The sequence below is a fragment of the Mus caroli genome, chromosome 18, assembly GCF_900094665.2.
Source record: "Mus caroli chromosome 18, CAROLI_EIJ_v1.1, whole genome shotgun sequence".
In the NCBI taxonomy this organism is placed as follows: Eukaryota; Metazoa; Chordata; class Mammalia; order Rodentia; family Muridae; genus Mus; species Mus caroli.
The window spans coordinates 63,941,838-63,949,891 of NC_034587.1; the positions used below are offsets into that span (position 1 = coordinate 63,941,838).

The following is an 8,054-nucleotide window of genomic DNA, read 5'->3' on the forward strand; positions in this document are numbered from 1 at the left end:
AAAAAAAAAAAAAAAAAAAAACAATGAGAAGAGAAGATGTAATCGGTTGCCCTGGGGACTCCCTTACTAACCAAGGTTTGTTTGGGTTTTTGTAGTGGGAATTGAACTCACAACCTCACCTGCTCCGTTCATCATGCACCCAACCACAGAGCCACACCCCATCCTTCATTCCCCTGCCTTCATTTGAATGCCACCATTTATATTAAGTACTTGATTAAAGAGGTTATAGCAAGCATGTTATGTATCAAGTGCATTGTTACCTAAAGCTAGCCTTGCCTGCAATGTGAAATCAACTTCTCCTCCTGGAACCTTTCTCAGAAACCCCACAGCATCGTTATCACCACGTGGCAGCCCACCATGGCCGCCTGTTCCCTTACCTTGTTTACTGATAATCCTGCTCAACTCAATTTCTCTAAGACCAAACCACAGGTGCCAAGGGACCAGACGCACCGTAGACTCTCTCTCTCTTAACTCTTTAAGTGTGGAACAACAGCATGAATAAACACAGGGACAAGGTCATGACGTGGATGAGGAAAAACAGCAACACAGCTCTCACATCGAGAGGAGTAAGAGACAGCTTATTCTAAAGCCAAATATGTCTGATCACAGCCCAGCAACTCCAAATACCACATTCCAATGTGGTGATGGTTTCACAAAGGGTTTTATAGAAACAGAACAAAGACACTTTTAAAATATGTTGGTGGGAGCCTCAAGTAAGTAGGCAACTGAAAAGCTAGGAAGCCCCTACTGTCCGGCTCGGAGGTTACCTGGTGACATTCTTAGCTTTGGCGTTACTGGAAGCCAATATTCTTCCATTCTTCTATTCTTACACACATCTGAGTGTTCTATTGACCATGGTGCCAGAGACACCATGACCAAGGCAACTCTTATAAAAGAAAGCATTTAATTAGGAGCTTGCTTACAGTATTAGAGGGTTTTTTTTTAAAGATTTATTTATTTTATGTGAGTACACTATAGCTGTCTTCAGACATTAGATTCCATTACAGATTGTCGTGAGCCACTGTGTGGCTGCTAGGAATTGAACTCAGGACCTCTGGAAGAGCAGTCAGTGCTCTTAACCACTGAGCAATCTGTCCAACCCCCAGTATTAGAGGGTTAACCCATGGTCATCAAGGCAGGAAACTGGCAGGCATGGCACTAGAGCAGTAGCTGGGAACTTTACATTCTGATTGGCAGGCAGCAGGCAGAGACTGGGCCTGGCCTGGGCTTTGAAGCCTCAAACCCCACCCCCAGTGACACACTTCCTCCAACAAGGCCCAATCTACTCTAACAAGGCCACCTGTCCAACCTGTCCCAAACAGTTCCACTAGCTGGGGGCCGAGCATTCAAATATATGAACTGCTGGGGACCATTCTCACTCAGTCACCATGTTGAATCTCTGAAGGGATTTAACTAAGTAAGAGTCAAAGGATGTTAGGTCAAACATAGAGTTAAGCAAATGTCTATTTAAGGGACTAGGATAATATGGTTCCAGATCTGTAATATTCCAACTATCCACAATTGTTAATCAAACCTGTAGAATGTTTAATGTAGGGATGGCTCCCCGCCCCCTCAGGGAACTTCAGTTAACAAAGTAAACCAGGGCTAGCCTAGGGAACAGGATCTGCAACAATCCTCCACCTACCTCCTCCCTGTATTGCTAGTGCTGAGTGGATGCCAACAATGAGAGAGCATCAGGCTCTGTCTGTTGCCATTCCTGTCGCCATCCCTCTGGCCTGTCACACTGAAGACCAAGAACACAGGTAACACCACCTGTGTGGCCTTGCGAGACACACCTCAGAAATCTTTCATGTTTCCCCAGATGATGAAATTCCTAAATGGCAACTTGATAATTACTCCATTACGCCCACGCCCACTTCCTCTCACCAGAGAACCCTGTTTGAGCAGTTGTGACTAAGGACCTATGGGTAAGAGCAAGGAAGGCTGGGGAGCAGGTGTCAGTGTAGGACAGGCACAAAGGTACAGGCCTCCAGCTTTCCTGCACCAAACTCAGGGCAAAGGCGCCCTCACAGCTCAACCTATCCAGTGAACGTCCTCAGCAGGCCCCACCCACTCTGCAGCAGGACCTAACCTGTAAGCCCTCAATGCAGATGAATGCACAGCACAGCAAAGGAGAAAGCTCTATCCCTGCCTTCAAATGTCTACCTTCTTTCCACAGAGGAAGAAAAACATCAGACTGGCACCCATCTGATGAGAGGAAGGTTAGAGATAAGGAAAGAAAGAGGGAGCCAGGCATGGTGGCACACGCCTTTAATCCCAGCACTTGGGAGGCAGAGGCATGCAGATATCTGAGTTCGAGGCCAGCCTGGCCTACAAAGTGAGTTACAGGACAGCCAGGGCTATACAGAAAAACCCTGTCTCGAGAAAGAAAGAAAGAAAGAAAGAAAGAAAGAAAGAAAGAAAGAAAGAAAGAAAGAAAGAAAGAAAGAAAGAAAGAGGGACAGAGAGAGGGACAGAGGGAGATAGAAGATGTAAAGGGACCAGATTGCCCCCTAGCATGCCACTGCTGCTCCATATTCCCATGAGGAAAACCTTAGGACCATGTAAATCATCTCCAATATATTATGACCACTTTGAGGGGGGGGAGTTTCAGGGGCGGGGGGGGGGTGCCCCTATGGTTGGTGACTGCAATTCTAGCACTTTGGAGGTTAAGACAGAGGATTGCTCCATCGCCTGCCCGGACTATGTAGTAAAGCTAGCTGGGGATACAGAGGGACAAACATACACTTCAGACACTACATCCCTTTTCTCCCTACACTCGGACTTCTTGAACTCCTATTTCAGTGCTGTCTACAGTATTACAGGCAAAAGATGTCTCTGCTTCCCAGTCATGTAGAGATAATGGAAAGGGGGAGGACTTCATTCTCTCCCTAGAAATAGCATCACCCAAGGCCACCATGCCTTTTTAAATAGTTCAAGAGCTGGGAAAGGAAGTGCTCACAATCCTAGCAATACAGCAAGCTGGGGCAAGCACACGTTCTAGGTCATCTGCCTGAGCGACTTGGTCAAACGCTGGTTCAAAGCAAAATTTGCAAAGGCCTTTGGGTTTGTGTCAGTGGTAGGATGTGTGCCTAATATGCATCAGGTAGAGACTCAATCCTAACTCGTGTGTGTGTGTGTGTGTGTGTGTGTGTGTATGTGTGTGTATGTAATATATATCTTCCCTCCCCACCTTGCAAAATTACCTGACACTGAGAACTTACAAAACAAAACTACAGTCATAGCAACAAGTAGAAAGACAGAAGTTACTCCAGTTTGACTTTGACAAAAAGGCTTAGAGACTGTTAAGTAGGTACACAGAACAATTTTTCATCCAGTATGAGGATGAAACAGAGGAAAAGCCAGGCTCACTCACCCTTAGGGAGTAATAACAACCATCCCTTGAGCCTCTTTGGGAAAAGTTTCCTGAAAGAAACAAGCAGAAAACTGAAGTCATTTCTTGGTTCACCCATCCCCTCCATTGAACCAAGCATGTGGGAAGTCATAATTCTAACTAAAAAGGTCCAAGGGTTTGATTTTTAATAGAGTGTGTGTGTGTGTGTGTGTGTGTGTGTAGATGAAATTCAGGATCTCAAATGCTAGGCAAACACTATAACAGACCCTGCAAACAGAGGGAGGGGAGGAGAAGAGAGGGGAAGGGAAAGCGAGAGAGAGAGAGACAGAGACAGAGGCAGAGACAGAGACAGATAGACAGACAGACAGACAGAATGCCTTTGTGAGCCCTGCTTGCCCAGAGAGTCAACAAGTCACCTCACCTTTTAAAGAATGCTACTCCTAGGCTGAGTTGGGTGCCCAGACTCCAGGTTGGTATCTGCATTTCAAAATCAGATCACAGTTATCTGAAATAAAGCAGAAAATGTGTTTTGATGCTAAAATAGATTTTATTTAGTGAACTATTAACAAGCAACGTGACTGTACAATTGAGAAGAAAGATGATTTTTTTTTTAATGACTGGCATTATGTTGTCCAAGACCTACTCTTTCTAGGGCCAGGAATATGGCTCAGTGGAGAACACTTTTGGTTTCTCACATCACAATCAAGTCATCTTAGTTCAGTTTTTAGATGACCACCATAGTCATTAAGTAACTTGGGAGGAAAGGCCTCCTTTGGCTCACACATCTCAGGTTACAGTCCACTGGTAACCTGGAGACAGGAACTGAAGCTGAGACCATGGGAGAACACTACTGACTTTTTCCTCCTGGCTTGCTCACTTAGCTTTTATATACACGCCTGCTCAGGAGTGCTTCAATGGGCAGGGTCCTCCCTCATCAATCTTTAATCAAGAAAAACACGCCACAGACTCGCCTAGAGACCCATCTGACTGGGATGAGGGAGTGGTGCACTTTATCTGTTGAATTCCACCCTCCCAAATATACCTAGGTTTGTGCCAAGTTGACAAAAACAACCACCACATGTCTTTTGAATTATATAGAATATGCTTATAGGAAACATACAGAGTACACTGTTCTACATTACCCAACACATACGAATTGCCACAATCTATAACTGAAAGCAAAATATTTTTCTTCGCAGACTGATTCTTAATGTCAAAGCTATCATCAAATATGTAAACCCTCCTCCAAAACAGCATAAAAATTAATACTTAAACGCGCCTCTTCTGTTTGTTTATAATTTTAAATATATTATTAACACCATCTCATCAATCACGTGAAAATTTGTATATTAAATAATCTAAATGATTTTTTTTTTCTAATTTGAGGACTAACTGGGTTAGCCCTCCACCTCTCTCGATGAATAATGTTTCCAGAAAGCTGTTTATTCAGAGATTTAACTTGCTGGGATACAAGAGCCAAGAAGTTCCGAACACTTAAAAAGAAACGGCAGTTGACCTTGAAGTGTGCATGCGGCAGGGCCGCAGAACCCACTCTTTCACCTTATTTTATCCCTGCGCTGTGCAGGGCGCAAAGCCGTGGAAGCAAAGACTTGGGGAGCCCCAAGGATCCCGTCACCCGCCCTGGGTCCTCGATCGCGGCCATGAAGGACCCCGGCTGGAGCTGCAGCCCCAGCGCTGGGTAGGGAGCCCCGGTGTCAATCATCTGGGAAACCTAGAGCCCTCCAAAGCCGGCCCCCCGCGTCCTGGAAGGTCAGCTGCGGGAGGCTCCACAGCGGGTGCCTGGGAAGAGCAAATGCAAATAAAGATGGAAACCTACGCAGGGCTGCGGCGGCCGGCTCACCGGAGCCATCCTCCAGGGACCGCCTGCGCCCTTCCCCCGGCCTGGGACGGCGGCGCCTCCGGAAAGTCGCAGCTATACCGAGCTGTGGCAGGAAGGAGCCGCCAGGAGTCGGTGGGTGATGCTCGAATAGAGGACCGGCTCGTTGGGGACCGAACCGCGCGCCTGGGGACCGCGGGGCCTGCGCGCTGCACAGCGGCCACGGTGGCTCCCGCCGCCCCGCGCCCTGCGGCCAAAGTCCCAGCCGCAGTGGCAGCTTCACGGGAATCCGCTCAGGAAGCAGCGAGAGTCCTTCCGGCCGGCAACCACGGGCCACTACGTCTTCTGTCTTTTGTCATCTTCCGAACCTGGCAAGGTGTCTTTTTGGAAAAATACTCAAGGAAGGCGTCATGTGTCAATGAGCGGGTCAGAGGCTTATCGTGGGGGCTTATTGTGGAGGTTTCGTTTTCTTTTCAACGAGCAAAACATAGCATGTTTAACTTTGGGTATTCGCACTTCCGCTATTTGAAGTAATTATTCAATAAGCCTACAAGAAGAAAGAGGAAAAAAAAATGCACCGGGGTCATTAACCCATTCTTCAAACAGCACATTCAGTGTAGGCTTGAGAAACTGTGTACTGGCTTCCAGCCAGAAAATTGCCGGTCAGGTCCTGCAAATCTGAGTACAGTTTGTAGAGTGAGCGGCAGGGTGACAAATCAGAACAAAATGCCCCGGACTCCTTAAGCATGCAGTACATGGTCGCTATCTACTAAAAAAGACTATAGACTTTTCAACTCTGTCCAGACGAGCAACTTTTAACATTCCCAAAGTAAGGTACACCCAAACCGATGCAATGCGTGGAGATACGGGCGTGGGATGGGGTGGAGGGGGGGTGGGGGTGGGGCTAAATCCAGTCAATTTAAGAACTTAAGAAATAATAGAGCCAAGTGAGCATGCTGGATAACACACCTGGAAGCCATCAGCCAGAACCAGAAAGCAGAACTGCAAACTTTGAACAATCTTCATTCAAAAGTAAAAGCCAAACACGGGGTGTGGTGGAACACTCTAAGAGTCTTAGCTTCCTAGCAGGCTAAGACAGTTAAGTGCCCAGTCAGTTAAATAGCATCCCTGGCTCATTTTTTTCTTTCTTTCTTTCTTTTTTGTTTTTTTGTTTTGTTTTGTTTTGTTTGTTTTTTGTTTGTTTGTTTGTTTTCTGTTTTTGTTTTGTTTTGTTTGTTTTTGGGGTTTTTTTGAGACAGGGTCTCACTATGTAGCCCTGGCTGTTTTGGGACTCACATTGTAGACCAGGCTGGCCTCGAACTCAGAAACCCGCCTGCCTCTGCCTCCAGAGTGCTGGGATTAAAGGCGTGTGACACCACGCCCCGCTCTCATTTTTTTCTTAATTTACATAAAACTTTTAAATGACACCAGACAAAAAGGGTCAGGGTCAGAGGGAGAGCTGTTATAAAGAGACTTGAGCTACAAGTTAGCAAAATGCAGTTGTTGAGCTTTATTTGAGATTTGATACAAAGAAACTCTTACTGCATTTATGTATCCCTCCCCCACCCCCAGTAGGTGGGTCTGAGTACCCACCAGAGCGCACATGTGACCACCACTGCACGCCATTGATTCCAAAGTAGGTGGGTCTGAGTACCCACCAGAGCGCACATGTGATCACCACTGCACGCCATTGAGCACATGTGATCACCACTGCACGCCATTGAGNACATGTGATCACCACTGCACGCCATTGAGCACATGTGATCACCACTGCACGCCATTGAGCACATGTGATCACCACTGCACGCCATTGATTCCAAAGTAGTGAGAGGGCGACCGACCAGTTGTCCTCTTCCTCTTCCTCTACTTCTACCGTATGGCTTCCAGGGATCAAACTCAGGTCGTCATACTTGGCTACAAGTGCTTTACCCACTGAGCAACCCTGGGATCCCCAATCAGGCTGCTAAAAAAAAAAAAAAAAGGCATTTGTGAACAGATGAAGAAATGCAAACATAGGCTGAACGCTAAACAACATTGGAGAATTATTAGTTATCTTGCTAGAGAAGGCTTTTGTGATCATGTTTTTGTTTTGGTTGAGACAGGGTCTTGCTTTTTAAAACAGGCTGGCCTTGAACTCACAATCCTCAGCCTCGGGCATCGTGGCATCATAGCTGTGTCAGGTTTTCCTAAGAGTCCCTATCCGAGAGGCATACAGAAGAATTTATATGCAAATGATAGGGTTTCTGAGATTTGGTTTCATAGCAAATTTTGGAATTTGTCCTTATGGGGGAAAGTTAAAATAGTACAAACAATAGAGGCACCAAGCTTACCACTGAAGCAGCAAGACTGCATGGGCACTGTGAGGTAGAATTATGACCCCACAAGGTGCCCCGTTTCCAGTCTCTATGGATATGCTACCTTTTGTGGCAAAGGGGCCTGTAAGATACGGTCAAGGTGAAGCCTAGGAGATGTGGAAATCATCCTGTATTAACTAAGTGGGCACAATCCCATCCTTTGGAATTAGGAAACTTCTTCAGTATTATGAGAGTCAGTGGGAAAGGACTATAACAACAACAGTGAAAGAGGGGAAAGGGAGATTTGAGATTTGGTCTTGCCAATTTTACTAAAAATGCAACTAAAAGTTGTATAGTAGTTTTAGTCCAAAACTGGGTCCTTTTTCTCCATGGCATTATAGAATCAGTAACAAGACCCAGCTCCTGTAATAAGCAGCAAAGGAGATGTTTTTACTCCTGGTAAAAAATAAGAAGGCCGGGCGTGGTGGCGCACGCCTTTAATCCCAGCACTCGGGAGGCAGAGGCAGGCGGATTTCTGAGTTCGAGGCCAGCCTGGGCTACAGAGTGA

General features: G+C 46.3%; 1 protein-coding gene across 5 annotated transcripts in view; it reads right to left on the minus strand.

Annotated features, from left to right (window-relative positions):
- Window positions 1-5,633, minus strand: part of Mppe1 (metallophosphoesterase 1) — a 21,171-nt gene extending 15,538 nt beyond the window's left edge. For 3 of the 5 annotated variants that reach the window (XM_021150736.2, XM_021150734.2, XM_029471866.1), the window contains exons 1-3: window positions 5,193-5,278; window positions 3,777-3,860; window positions 3,377-3,426 (exon numbers count right to left, since the gene is read on the minus strand). The gene's annotated coding sequence lies outside the window, so the exon portion shown is untranslated. Of the gene's footprint in view, window positions 1-3,376; window positions 3,427-3,776; window positions 3,861-5,192 lie in introns of all 5 variants that reach the window. The other 2 variants (XM_021150737.2, XM_021150735.2) reach the window with 1 other exon arrangement.
- Window positions 5,634-8,054: the final 2,421 nt, after the last annotated feature.